Source organism: Dasypus novemcinctus, chromosome 8 (assembly GCF_030445035.2).
Source record: "Dasypus novemcinctus isolate mDasNov1 chromosome 8, mDasNov1.1.hap2, whole genome shotgun sequence".
NCBI lineage: Eukaryota > Metazoa > Chordata > Mammalia > Cingulata > Dasypodidae > Dasypus > Dasypus novemcinctus.
The window spans coordinates 68356813-68372741 of record NC_080680.1 but is presented as its reverse complement, the minus strand read 5'-3'; positions in this window follow the sequence as shown (position 1 = coordinate 68372741).

The following is a 15929-nucleotide window of genomic DNA, read 5'->3' as shown; positions in this document are numbered from 1 at the left end:
TTGGTTTTACTTTTTAACCAAGTTTTAGTTACTTTCTTGTGTTCCCTTCCTCTTCTTCCTACCCATTTAGATACTGGGCTCCAGAGAACTCACCTCAAATTTCTTCTCATTTTACACAGTGAGTGTTGGTGTGTGTGTGTGCGCACGCGTGTGGTTGCCGATAACCTGTGGGAATCTCATCCACTCGTGTGATTTTTAGCTACCACTTAATAATTACAACTCCAAATTCTTTGCCTCAGCTCTCCCCGTTCCCATATCCTTGACCTCTATTTCTGAATACTGACTGGATCTCTCCATCTGGAAAGACAATATAAGTCAAAATGTATCCCTAAAACTGAGCTAATTAAACCACACTTGCCCCTATACAATTTAACCTAGTCCAGGGTACTCTTCAGTCCTCATGAAGAAAATATGTTTTGAATAAAGATTATGGACAAGGCCCTGTGATAGGCATTATTGTAATTATCTTCCTAAGAATCCCACAATATTACTTTGTCATGTTTGTATAGATGAGAAAACTGAGGCTCAGAGGACTGAAGTAAGTTCTTCTAAGCCCCCAAAGTATAATAGTAAGTGGCCCAGATTCAAACCACTAACCTTTCCACTAGCTAGTGCTTACTCTGTGGACATTATCAATTACCTAGAAGGTAGAAATCTCAATGTATTCTGGAGACCTCTTTCTCCATCTATCCTAGCCAATCACTCTTCAGTTAGCATTGATTTTCCTTCATAAATATCTCTTAAATCTCTGTGGCTATTGGCACTGTTAAGGTCCTTCTCTCCTCTCTCAGGACCTATTACAGTAGCATCCTAATCAGTCTCCCTGAGTCTAGTCTCTCCAGGAGCTAAATCCATTCTCTCTTTTGCATCAGAATGATCAGTCTAAAAACACTAATCGAATTTACACTCCTGATTGAAATACTACAGTGCCGTGCCCACTCCTAAAAGGAAAGTATAAACTCTTTTGTTCAATAGTTCACATGCTACAAATTTGGCCAGCGTCCTCTCTACATATCCTTCTCAGTCCATCTCCACTACTTAGAGTTTGAAAAGCGTAGGATTTTTTTAGCCCTAGTCATTTCCTGCTATATTCTTCCCTATCTTTATTGCTTGGTAATCTTCATCAGCCTTCCAAACTCTTGTCCTTCAAAACCCACATCTAAAATCGTCTCCTCTCATAAAGCCTTTCTTGAGGTGGCCATACAGAGTTAATCACTCACGACCTCTGGGTTCCACCACATTTCATATGCTTCTATAGGGACCATTCAAATACTTTTTAGAGAACCATTATCTTTGGTTTACATGTCTCTTTCCTCATCATGATCTCCTCAAGGACAGGAATTATACCATGTTTATCTTCATTTTCCTAGGTCTAGAACTGTATCACAAAACTTTGTATCTAACGCTCTATACTCTAAGGATGCCTCTGAATTCTTTAAATATGCTCAACACTGTGCATTCTTTCTGCAGTTCTTTCTTTCATTTGTCTCTAGAAGGTCTTGGCGTTAAGTGGAACTGCATCAAGGAAGATTTTCCTGAACCCCCCTATTATGTTAGCTCTTCCAATTACACTGTATTCTTACCCAGTCTTCTTTTGGTTTGTAGGAATTAAAGGATATTATATAACTATAAATTAATATCTGACTTCAAGTGGTCAAGAGTTCATGTCTGCTGTTTGTTGATAGATGTACCTATCCTCAGGGTTTCTTACAGTGCCTGGCACAGAATAAATGAATATTAGTTGAATGGAAGTATGACTAGGTAAGTGAATACATGGATGGGTGCTGTTATTTGGGATTGAGCATACCCTAGATAGTCTTAATATCACCACATATACTTTGTCTTCCACATTGTCCAGTAAAGCCTCTGTCCTGACTTTTAAAATACTTGACAGCTTAATAACTAGCAGCAGCATGTCTTAATGTTGTTGGAACTAACACACTCAGGTCAGATCAGGTTTAATTCCAGGTCAGAAGGAGAATAAGTACCAAGTTCCCAAATCAAGCTTTATGGGTTCCTAGTTCAAAGGCACCTATGGGAATTTCTCAAACCCTCCATTTGTATCTCAGGGAAATCTGGCCGATTTTTCCCCAAAATTGCCTTACTGCCAATTGGACCAGAAATCTGAATAAACCATAGACTCTGAGAAGTCAGAAGACTTTTGGTATTGATCTCAGTCCAGAAACTATCTCACAGATCAAGAGACTGCTAAAAATCCCCCTCAAGTTACCTTGATTACCAAAATACAGTAGGGGTTGGGTAAGAGACGATAAAGTATAGATATTGGTATTAGGTATCTTATGGTCTTAAAGTCAACTGAAGAGATTCTAGGCTCTCAAAGCATCACATTGAAACTTTGGTTTTCCTCATTTGAGGATGCATGTTTTGTGTATGTGTTTTTTTTTTTCCTTTCCAACTGACCTAAAAATAGTTTGAATAGCAAGACTGAGTGAAAGGACAACAGTTAGACTGAAAATCAGAGAATGAAAAATAGATAAAGACACTTCATGCCAAGGAACCTACCTAACTTCAGGTTCTCAGGTTTGCATTTCCAGATCTATCACTGCTAAATTCCACAGGGCAATTTTGCACTTGCGTATGCAGATTCACCTTAAAGAAGATACAAATACAGACACTCTCCTATCAAAGGCCATGCTGGCAGGTGGGCAAGTTTGTCTCACATCTACTTTGGAGTGTTACAGGGCTTTCTGTGAGGAATTGCTCTTGAGACACTTTAAGCCTTTATCTAATGAGGCTTCCTCAATCTGTCTAATGAGAAGACCCTTCATGATTGCAGTCAAAAGTGGTATTAAGCACAGGCTCTTCAGGATGCAGAATTCATGTTTCCTCTTTCATTCACACTCACTTTATCTTACTAATAGTGTCAAAATGTTCAACAAGATTTTCAAGTGAAGAAACACTCCTTGGTTTTATATTTGGCACTTTGGAAGTCTATGTGAATAATACTTTCAAACCAACAAGGCATCATTTATTAGCTAGTTGTTTCTACATCTGATAACCTCAGTCTAGACTATGAAAACAGTACAAAGAGAGTTCAAAGAAAGAGTGAAAAATATTAGAGTTTGTGGTGCAGTGCTTATTAAGACATACCAAACCCTGCCTGAAAACCAACTGTTTCCCTGAAGAAAATGCAAGAAAAATTTGTAGTCATTATCTCTATGTGGTGTAGGTTACAAGTGATAATTATTTTCTCCTTTTTGCTTGTTGGCATTTCTTATTTTTTCTACAGTGAGCCTTGCTCTTTCTTGTGAAGGGAGTAAGACTATTTTAATTTGCCATGAGGGCAATAGGACTTTCATGACAAACACAATATGATATGATTTGTTCCAAACCATCCAAAGGATTACTTAGTTATGAAGTAGGTTGTATATGACAAAGAGTCCCAAGTTAATGTTTCATTAGATTTCTGTACTAGGAAATGGAATTTAGTTTAACAATACTTTTTTCCATTTTATAATTCTGCAGAATATCTTTTGTTTTAAATATTTATTATTATTTAAAAATCCTGTATCTCTCTATGAAATGCACCATATATCATATGAGAATTGAAAGAGATTGAATCTCAATAATACTTTTTAAAAATAAAACTAGCAGAAAACCAAATTATTATTATTGAAGCAACCATATTGTTGTCATTGATCATAAGATTAAAAATCTGAAAAGTTGTGTCTCAGTCCAAAGCCCTTAAGCCAGTTCAGGCATCACATCCACCAACACAGTAAGTTATGCCCAGGACCTGACTTATTGATCCATTTGGCACCCACTCTCACTCCCTGGTCACTAGCTCCTCACACTTATCACCATATTCCATTTATGATCTTGGCACCTCAAAGGTATTTGCCTTTTTTTTCCCTTTGGTTTAGAGGGCACAGCCCAATAGAAATATAATGTAAGCTACACATGTAACTTAAATCTTTTTAATAGCCATCTTAGGAGAAATTAAAAGAGGTGAAATTAATCTTAATAAGTATTATTTAACTCAAATATCCAAAATAATACCATTTCAGTGTGTAATGTATATGAAATTATTAATGAACTATTCTATTTATTTTTACTTTTGGCACTAAGTCCTTGAAATTTGGTTTGCATTTTATACTTTTTAGTACATTTAATTCAGAATTTTTAAATCAGAAATGCTTTATCTGTATTTAGATGTCAAAATTTTCATGCTACCATATTGGATAGTACAGATTTAGACTCAATCCATAGGTGTTTTTTCCTTCAAACTTGGAAAGGCAAGACACTTATTTCACTAGGCCCTTGGGGATTAACTCTCAGGGCCAGTTACCCCCCTAAACTTAGGGGTGGCCCTTAGAGACATGTCCACAGTGAAGTGGCATATCCAGTCAATATTGCTTCTCCCCACACACAAACACACTGGGAAAATATCAGAATATAGCCCCTCCTGGGGTGACTCCTGGTACATGATGGCTCCTTGCCTCAGAGAACAACTACTGCCCTCTGAATTTATACTAAGATAATTCCTGGAAGAGAATTTTAAAAATATAAATGGAGGACTAATCTTAGAAAGTGCAAATGAAAGCATAAAAGCCTCACTTTGGGATATATATATATATATATATATATATATATATATATGAACTCTTTCAGGCAATAAAGATTGATTTATTGATTAACCCAATGTCAGTGCTGTACCCCAAAGTAATAAATCCTGCTGTGTTCTTCTTGCTTATGAAGGCATTTGGGACTTTGTCTCTTAATCTGATTCCCTTATGGAAAATTAGATACCTTAGAAAAGGAAAGAGAAGGAGCAGATATTTTATATGTCCTTTTTTTTGGTGGGGGTGCTGATTATTGTTTTGTTTTGCATTTGCAAGGGTGGGTAGGAGGGGCCTGGGCAAAGATTCATGTATGATGCTTTCGATTGATTTCTACTTTTAAAATCTTTCAGGAAAAAGATAACTTTCCACTGATTTTTTAGAATATATGGGTTTCCCTTACAATCACAATATCTTTATGGATTTGGTTACAGGAATTACAGGTAGGATACATTTTTTTAGAGAAGAAACATATAACAAATGGATATTTTGCATTTAGCCTATTATTATTATGCCCTTTTCTAATGTATAACTTAGTTTGTGTTATATTGTTTATATAAACCTATTATACACAACCTAAATCAAGCTTTTTGATGACAATGTGAGCCATTTCAATGTGGTTCTGATGAGGTCAAGATTCTTTGTCTAGATTTGTATTTCCTTTATCAGAGGAGGTTTACTTCATGGACCACATAGAACAGTACTGTGGAACAGAAATATAACACATATCACAAATACTAATCTCCATTACTAAAAAAGAAAAAAAAAAAAAAAAACCAGGCAGCATTTTATTCTATTTAATCCTACATATTTAAAAAAATGAGATACTTTACATCCTTCTTTTTACCCAAATCATTAAAATCCAGTGTGCATTTTATACTTAGCATGCATTTCAGTTCAGACTAACCACATTTCAAGTGTTCAATAGCCATTACATGTGCCTAAAACCTACATATCAGATAGCACAAGCAGAGAGAATAGTCACAGTGAATCTTTGGTGTAGTTTGTTGAATGCACGCTAGTTTATCAATTTCAAGTTGGAAACACAAGACCAGGTAAAAATTATTTTTGACAACCCGTTAAATGTTAAATGTAAATACTTACTAATATGAATTTAAAAGAAATCTTCAATTCTTTACTAAAAAAACTTTCACCTGGTCTACAGAATGTGGTACTTTCCTATTACTTCCTTTTTGTGCTGTCAGCAAATTTTCAGGGTAAGCTTACTATATTCATAAAGCACAGTTAAATAACTTTGATCATAGTTGAAGCTGGTTCTTGAAATTAGTGAGCATAATTACCTGTCAGAGGAATATGTCACTGGTTTTTCCTTTTTTCAAACATTTTTAAAAATCTAAAATCATCAAAGCCCTTTTAGAAAATTGGATGAAATATTAGAATGACATACACTGAGTGAAAAATGTTCATTTCTATCTAACCCTTTATTTTATTCAAAGGTATGATGATTTTTACAGTTTTGAAAAATTTGCAGCATTATTCTCTGTAACTTAAAAGAAAGAATAACCTTATTCTACAGCACATTCAGAAAGATACCGGATATGCCACATATTTACAAAATGAGTATAGGTATTACATTGCCATACACTGGTGTGCTGCTTGTAGGTCTATGTGATATTTTTCTGCATATGCAATGATGCATATCAAGTTAATATCCACAGTTTATTATCTAATGTATTGTGTGATTAATGGGGTAACTCATGTTTTAATCAGCCATAGATTTCTTCTCAGTGAGGTCTACTTGCCTTAAGCACAATACAGTCATAGAATCTTAACTTTTTACAAAAGTTTTTCTTCTATTTGCCTTTCTATTTATATTTAACAAAAGAGATTTCATGTGAATGCTGTTATAGGTTTAATAAATCATTTCACGGTCCCCTTCTACTTTAAAGTCTTGCTTAACTCTGCAAGAATTCTTTGGATTTATAATTGACAATTACAATTATAAAAATAAAAATTACCTATTTATTGATACTTTCCTCCAAGTCAGAAGGTATCTTCCATTTCTTCTTACCACCAGGGAATTTTTCCCTACTTGCTTTCACCTACCACAGTTTTACTTTCTACTGCAGTCACTTGTATATAGCCATTGTATGGCTTGCTTGATTATGTTAATATAAGGTGTAATACCTTATCTCTTTTCATAATTCATAAACTAGAATGACTTATACACAGTAAATACTTCTAAAACTATGGGACTTTATGTATGAATCACTTACAACTGTCTCTGAAGATGTTAACCACTCTGGAAAAATCATGGAGTCAAAATAGCTATACTAGCCATATTTATATAATACTATAATAGCAATATTTAATAGCTACTTTGTTCTAGGCATTAAGTACATTAACTTCAGTGTTTTATTTACTTTTCCTTTGGAGGTAATCAAATCCTATGAGTAGGCACTATGAATAGCCTTGTGGCATAGATGAGAAAATTGAGGTTCTGAAAGAAAAAGACACTTGTTTCAGATCAAAGAGTGATTCAGTCAGGATGGAAACATACATGTGTCTGATGGCAAAATTAGAATTCTTAAACACTGACCCACACTACCTCCTGAAGCCTCTGGTTTGGGGAATCTTAGCTGAGGTCTTTAAATACTGGGATGCTATATCTGGAGATACTTCCACCAAACACAATGCAAATACAAAATAAATTATATCATTCAGAAGCATAAGAATGTTGGTGCCAAAACATTGAAATATTATCCTTAGAAAATAACTTTTCTTCATTTTTCTTAGTAAGTTTTAAGAAACATTCCAGTTCTTTTTGAGGTTTGAATACATTTGTTTTTCCCAGATTCTATCAAATTTGTTTTAGACTGAAAGAATTCCTGATCTTTGAGAATGTGTTCAAGTTTGTCACTTTTTAACTATAGTCATATTTGGAATAGGCACTATTGATTTTAAACTTCACTAGACAATTGAATTGTCTCACTGACCAGAGGCTAGTAAGAGTTTATTTGATTAGCATTACTTGCTTTCATTTGTGTTCTGTGTTGAAAGATCGTTTATTCTCAACCTGCCACAACATGTGTTGAGACATGTTCCTGAGGAAAAAAACAAATTAAACAAAACAGGTAAAAATATGCTAATACATAAATAAAAAGTAACTTTTTTATACTGTTCTCAAACTGGTTTCTTTTCAAAGTTATAAAATGTCTTCCTTTGTCTACGTTGTAGTTTCTGATAAAAAAATATTGGATTGCCTGAATACAAGGAAATTCCTAGCACACAACTATGTCAGAACACAGATTAAATGTTACGTATCATCTCAAAATCATTTCCTATATATCCCTGGTAATAGTTGATCTTCATATTGCAACCTCTGCTGGTTTGTTTTGGGTATCTAAAAATTTAAAATCCCCCATCTTGATTGAAAGAAAGATTAGAACATTCATTTTTCATAGCCACTTTCTACTTTTTCCCTCTGTATCCCATGCCAGTTGCAAACTGAGCAATGCATTTGAATTCTGGATTCAAAGAGGTTTTTAGTTCTGAAATACTTTGGTTTCCTTGCCATAATGTAGAGAGAGAATTTAATATGGAAACATTGGCAGTTTTCTGGCTTAATCTACTTCCACAAGCAGAATGGACCAGTGGTTGTAACAAAATAAGTCTTTCCAAGTGGACACAATTTGCTTGCCAAAGTTCAAATTTCTGCCTAATAGGGTTTTATATAAATTATGACCACACTTTTTTGAACAGTCATACCAAAAAAAAAAAAAAAAAAGACTCTCTGAGATACCCCATTAAGTAGTGACTTCTCTAGTATGCAAGTGAGATGAGAGATGAAGGATGGGATGGAAGGTCCAGGGGAAAACCAAAACTGGTTTTAAGAACAGATAAGAACAATTATTTTACACAAATGTTGGGTCCTCATGTCGTTTTCAGAAGGTTTTCAGCCATGCCCATGAGTTAGTGTACTGCATATCTCTTTATTTTCTATCTAATGTAAAAGTGATCTCAGTTTGACTGCATTGCTCATGCTTAAGAAGCCTTAATTGTTTCCTGTACGTTGAGTTTCATGGTTTTAAAACATTCCAATTATTTTCCCTACCCGCTGTTTATCTATTTAACCAGATGTCATCAGAACTTTTTAGTGTTGAATTATAAAGAGTTCTTTGGAGAAATGAGTTCCATGTCTATTCATTTCAGTCCTCTTCCAGGCAGTTGGGATGTTCTTGGCTAGATGTCTATATTGGTCAGAGGTCAGAGAAAGAGAACCAATAGGAGATTAGCTATGTTTATATCTATATCCACATCTATACAGCATCTACATACCCATCTGTATCACTTACATGATTTTGGGAGCTAGCAAGTCCAAAATCCTCAGGGCAGGCTGGCAGGCTGAAAACACTTGCAGAAATGGAAGAAATAAAGCCTTGAATCATTATTTTTCTTCCTCAAAGAAACCTCAGTTTTGCTCTTAAGGTCTCTCAACTGATTGGACTCTGCCTAACCACATCATCAAGGTAATCTTAAATTCACCTGATTGTAGATGCGAACCACATCTACAAATACTCTCACAGCCACATCTGAATTAGTGTTTGAGCACCTGGGGACTGTGACCAAGTTGGTGCATATAACTAATCATCACATTGTCTTGCATGCATTGTCTTAAATCTCCACCAAAAATCTTCATGTTACTTATTATGACCCCAGTTTTGCAAGCAAGAACTAAGCCTCCTGCAGTTTAATTAGCTAAATATCAGGGAGCTATAAGTGAATAAATCATACTCAAGTTAGTTTCCTAAATGTTAATAGAGGCACATTGTTCACCCTTTGTAATAAGAAACAGAAAAAGAATAGAATGTTCCAGTCTCTAGATACTCTTCACTGTATCCAAGGCCCTTGTGTTGGAATGTTGGGATGTTACACTAAAATACATTCCAGCATCACTCTTCAATTGCTGACTTCTCCCTAGGAAACATACAATTTATGCTACCACATCTCCCATCCCAGAAAGCACAATGAAACACAAATAATTTGTCCCATTTTCTAAAGGTGAGAATAATTTGAATAGAGACAAAAAGGAATCTTGAAGGAAGAAAAATAATAACCATGAAAATGAACCAAGCCACTTAATCTGAATTCAGAGGTTCTGGCTAGTTCAAACAACTAATAAAGAAAATGGGAAGAATATGATTTGCCATAATTTTGCAAAAGAGGAAAAAACCTTACTTTACAAATAGCTCTGGCTTCAATATCTAGCCAAGCAAGCAGCAAAGCAGAGGCAGATAATAATGTGATTACTCTGGTAATGATATGCATTAGATACATTATGGGAAACAATAATGCTCCCTACTGAATGCAGTCAATCCAGATATTGATTTTTCTTAATGTTAAAAGCGCTACTCTAAAACTGAAAAGAGATATCCTTTATTTATTCTCTTTACCTTTCTCTTTCCAAGTCCATAGATCCTTTGATGCAGAGTAGTATATGAAGATAATGGAGTAATGTATATCTAATCTGACACCTACTGGGCCAGGCTAATGTTTCAGATAAAAACTGCTCACTTACTGCTGCTCATGGAAAAGGCAATGTATGATAGGGGGAAAAATCTAAATTTGCCATTCAGTTTTGTTTGGTTTTGTTTTCTAAAGCCTCCTTGCAGACCAAGCATATTTTCCTTTTGAATCAGAATGATAACATATTGATTAGTCCATAGACTGGGCCCAGGTGATGGGTCTACTTTAATGCCCTTCTCCAAGCAATATGTGTTTCATCCATTTAAACTTTCAGTACATTAGCATTGCAAAGGAAATAGATACATACCACCTGTATATAGTTCCCCTTTTCCCATCTTCTATATTTCCAATTTAAATCAAACATACACACACATCCCACACACAGATAAACACATATCTATCCTTTATGCTACATTTTATTCCTCCTCTTAATTAACACTCAGTACCTTGAATCACATATTTTTGCTGAATATCAGAACAAATATTTAAATAAGTGCAAAGCAGTCTCAAAAATCTTGACTTTATCAATTCACACAATATAGGAAGGTTTTTTTAAATAATCTTTTCTATTATTTCAAACCATCTTTGTCAAGTGAAGACCTGAGTAAAATAATAGACTAATGTCAAAAGTTCTTGTCTGACTGATCAGTTCCATCAGAAAAATCAAACAAAGAAACAACCCTTTGGCTGATCCCTGATACGTTTTTCCCTCATTCAACTCATGCTCCTACCATCTTTTTTTCTTTTTTTTTTTAAGCTCTAGAGGAGAATAAAAAGCATTTCTTCTTGTCATTTTCACTTGGCCAATTTCATTTAAACTACCCCCAAAGGATCTGAAACAGCATGTCCAAGGCAACGGACCTAAGATCAGTAACACAGAAACAAAAAGGGATCTTAATACCTTCATGGATTTGATCACTGGAAATCATATGAGCATTTGTAATGAACTTTTCAGTATGCTTTAAGGAGTCAAAATAAAAGATGATTTTGATTTTTACCAGTGTGCCTAAAACAAGTTCTTCTCTAGGTCTCTTAAAATTAATTATTAAGAATGATAAAATTACTTAGTTTTTAAAGATCTTTCCACATGATGAACTTCATCTGGCACATTGCCTACCTGGCCTAAGGACATTTAGGTGAATAGAATAAAATATTTTGTCTTGTACAGAAAACAAACAATGACAGAAATTAATTATTCAGTTTTTCTAAATGGCTCTAGGCCCAGTTAAAATTATTTCTTCTAAGTTTAAATAAGGAAATGTAAAGTAAAAAGCACTTAAAATGAAAAATAGTTCCTCTCCAGTTTACAAAGAACACTGTTTTCCTCTTTTCCATCCAATAAATTTTTCCGAGTGAAAGACAATTTTAGTATGTTATTATTATACTTGAAAATTCTCTTCAAAAGAGCTTTTTGTTATCTCTTCCTTGACCAAAAAATTTTAGGCCTCTTACTTATTTACCTGAATTGGCCGAAAAGTCTTGGGTATAGGAAACAGACTCCACCTTGATTCTAGAGCATTTCCAAAATCTTGTACTATAAACATGAGAAGGCCTTTAAGTTACTCTGAGAAGCCAATCTTTCAGTATGCTTATAAGAATTGTCTGTGCCCTGAATATAGTATATACCCTATACATATTCATTCTAATAATTTAAAATTATGTAGAAAATACATACTTTAAAATACAAAGTAGAATTTAATTTCAATGCACTATCAAAATAATAATAACAATTGGTCCTAATTTATTTTTCCTGTAAAAAAAATAAAAATTAAATAGTTCTGCAAAAATTCTGGTTACAGAAAACCTGTAGAGGATTATGCTCTCTAATTATAATAAATCTCTATAAAAGTAGAAGACATAATTTTCTAGCAATCGGATGATGCCAATAGTAAAATACACGAATTATTATTGATTACTTATTCCTTTTCCATGTCTAAAGTCATAAAAATAGAGAAAAAAGCCTAACTATATGTGATTTCCATCTAGGAAAATGTAGGATAGTTTTATAAAAATAGCTATCCATTAATTTATTTGCTAGTTTGAGGATTAGAAGGAATAAAATATCTTGTCTTGCAAAGGGTTATATATCTTTAATATTTATATCACATACTTTTGTATCATTGGATTTTACAAGCATCACAAATTCTTTGATCTTAGACTTTTTAATCTGTGAAATGGGAATATTAGCATCCTTTTTATCAGAGTGATCTGGGGTTTAGGCAATATATGCCAATTACAGCAATACATGCCTGCAGTAGGAGCTAAAAATAATAGTTTCCTTCTTCCTCCATTAATCTTCATGAATACGCTAAGTAAATATTAAAAATAGGTATCTTCCTTTGCTTACAAGCAAGAAAACTAAAATACAAAAACAATTGACAAACTTTGTCCATGTTAACATAGTAAAGCAGAACTGGAACCCAGGGCAATCTATTGCTAACAACTTATTCACTCTTTCATATGCACATAGTATAGCTGCTGGAGATGAAGCAAAAAACAAAAGGGACAAAGTTCCCTTTTGTTGGAACTTCTGTTTTAATGGGAAGAAAATAAACAGGATGTTATGTGATATCGAAGAAAATAAAGCAGGCTAAAGAGATGAAAACTGATGTGGGGTGAGTGGTGGGGCATTTCATGTAAGAACATGGAAGAAAGCTTCTGTGTCTGTCAGAAAGAGAGATACATATTTTCACCTTCAGGGATGGAGTCTCACCATGTGGAGGGTCCAAGAGTTTAACACCTGACACCATGAACTCAGTCTTAGGGAATCATCCTACTCCAGAGTTTGCAGGTGCCAAGGTCACCAACAGCAGCATGACTCAGCGCCAGTCAGAGCAACATTTTACTCAAATAGAGAAGAGGATCAATTTCACTAGTGAATGGATGTCTGTCCCCCATAGCCAACTGTCTCAGTCCATGGTCAACACAGGGAGATGATCTACATGCAGCACCCATCTCTTGTGGGGGGGAGACAGGATTGTGCTGTAGTGGATGAACCTAACTCCCTCCCTGTCAGGGACAGATATAGCACAGGGTATGAATCAGTTGCCATAAAAGATGCTCACTTTTATCAAACTGTCTCCAGTGAATATCTATATATGTTTGGAACAATAGGGGAAGGAATGTACCAGCAGTCCCCTTATCTACTAGGAAATTGTATTTTTATCTCACCAGGCCCATATATCTGGTCTTAAGGACAGAATGAATTTGTGGGTCCCAGGGAAAGGCAGCAGGCAGGCTAGGACTGTCCCCTAGAAAACTCTAAGATGAAGTCGTATTTGAGCAGAGACCTGAAGGAAAAGTGGGTTTGAGGCATGTTGGTATTTGGGGGAAGATCTTTTCAAATCTGATTGATGAATCCCAGTGACATCCAGGAGGTTGGAGTAGGATGAGGGAGGAAGATGGACTTGGAAGAGTGGGTTTGAGGAACAGATCCTGTAGTGCCTGAAGTTCCCTGTTCTTATCACATAGCTCTTCTGCTACCCAAGGAACCACTATATTTTTTTACTCTGTGTTACAGGAACTCTTTCCTAGTATTCCTCTTTTCTTTGGCCTTACTTCTAATTAATAATGATGTAAAATTTGAAGTTTACAAGATCATTTCAAATATATTACATGTATAATCATCACAGTGAAGGCACTGCCAATCCCATTTCATCAGCGAGGAAATGAAAACACCAAACATTGGTTTAGCACCACAGAGCAATAGAGGTAGTTTTGGAACTCTAAACTCATTCCACAATCCCACTTCTCAGTATGTTCTTAGGATAAAAACTCCATTAGGAATCTTTCTCTGACAATGGGAAGGCTTGGTTCAGAAAGATGTCATATATCAAATATCACTAAAGACAATTAAATATAATGTTTATGAAACATTATTGATCTAGATAAGCTAAGAAGGTTAAGATGCTCACAGAGGAAAAACTCTTGTCTACAGTTTAGATTTAATAGAAAATACTAAGGTATTAATGTAATAGAAATAAAAAATTTACCACATTATATAGATGAATATGGTCTTGTTTAAATTTCTTATAAATGGAATTTATGTAAGTTTATCTTAGGAAAATGATTTCCTATATCTATACCACACAAACACACACATACAATTGCATAAATTCTGTTAAAAATAAAGATCCCTCATTTAAAATTTTGTGTATCAAGTTTCCTTAAAATGAGATATATCTTAAAATGTACTTTATATCTAATCTTAATGATTTTGACAATGCAGTATTGCCTCACCTTTCTGATTGATCACTAATATACACGAATCACTTGATAGAGAGGCAACAAATATGATCTGTTCCTCAATTCTAACACCTAAATTTTTAAAAGTTGTGTAAGTGATAGAAATTAGCAGGAACTTCCAAAAATATTTTGTCTACAGAATAAAACACTCAAATTTTTTCTATAGCAGGAAATAATCTGCATGCTGGCCAGTCATCACACTTAATTAAATTTGTAAGGGTCACATCAGAGGTAAAGAATATTATCCACACAGGTAATGCAATAGGAATACTAATCCACTCAAAGAAGTCTTTATTGCCCTTTCAGCTTTACCCTTTCTTATGGAAATTCTTATTATTTGTCAGAATTAAAATATCAAGCTAAGCAGCTCTACTAACACATACCCTTGTTTAAGCTTAATTTGAAGGTCTCATAAAATCACCCATTTATATGGGTAATAAGTGTTTATATTGAGCTTTCATCCATCTGTTCTCTTTCAAATAGAGGAGGATATTGTTTGTATACATGAAAACAATTCTATCCCAAGGAAATGAGTCTTTGTCATTTTCTCACTACATGTAATACTCAAAGTACAGTAATTTTAGTTTGCTTCATAGGTATTGGGCAAAAACTACTTATTTAAATATTACAGTTGGCAACTGTAAAGATCCTTATCAAAATTTGCCACCATACTCTGGTCATTCCTTCAAGCTAGCTGCTCTTTTATGATACATTCTTCCTGTCATCCTGCTAACTATAGTCAAGCTAGATGGTTACAGCTCAGTTCTAATGAATAGATCAAGATCATTTATAGTTGAAACTGTCAACATTTGCCAGTACATTACGAATGTGTTAGAATTCCTTTATACTGCTTGATTTCTTAAGCAGAATCAACGAGAAAGACTATGGAGGTTTGGAAATATCTTGGATTCAAAAGTTACTAATTGTGTGAAAACAGGCAAGTTGATTAATCTAACTGAACCTCAGTTTTCTCAGCAATAACACACTGATTATATTCCCTACCTCAAAGAGTTATTGTAAGCTAAATGAGACCATGTACATTAAGTGATAGTTATTCAATATATATGAGTTTTCCATTTCCCTTAGGTACATGTCTTCTTTAAATATCATACAAAATAATCTTAGGGCTACAAATTGCAAATGAATTGATTTTATTGAACTCCTAAATCATTAACCTAAGTCAGATTAGTGGATTGAAAAACTACTGCATCTAACAACTATATTGGCATTAAGCATCACATCACATTCCTTTCTTTCTCTCCCCCCCCTTTATTTCTGCCCACTTTTAAACTGTGTCTTTGCCTGTTGTTCATTACATTGGTTCTGTATCTTCAACCTATACCATCATGATACTGACCTCCATCCTGAGTCATCCATAAAAAATACTTCTAAATCCAATTTTATTTGAGTCAATAAATATAAATTGAAAATAATTTGTAAAAAAAAATGATAAGCACTGAAATATGGGGAAATTTAGGAAAATGTTCCCAGCTAAAAGATGACTAACCTTCCTATGGAATGGTAATGCCCCAAATCTACTCTTTCAAATCACTCATCAAAGGAATAAAAATGTATATGGACAAATGCTTATAAAAATTCACTGTCAAAAATTCTTCC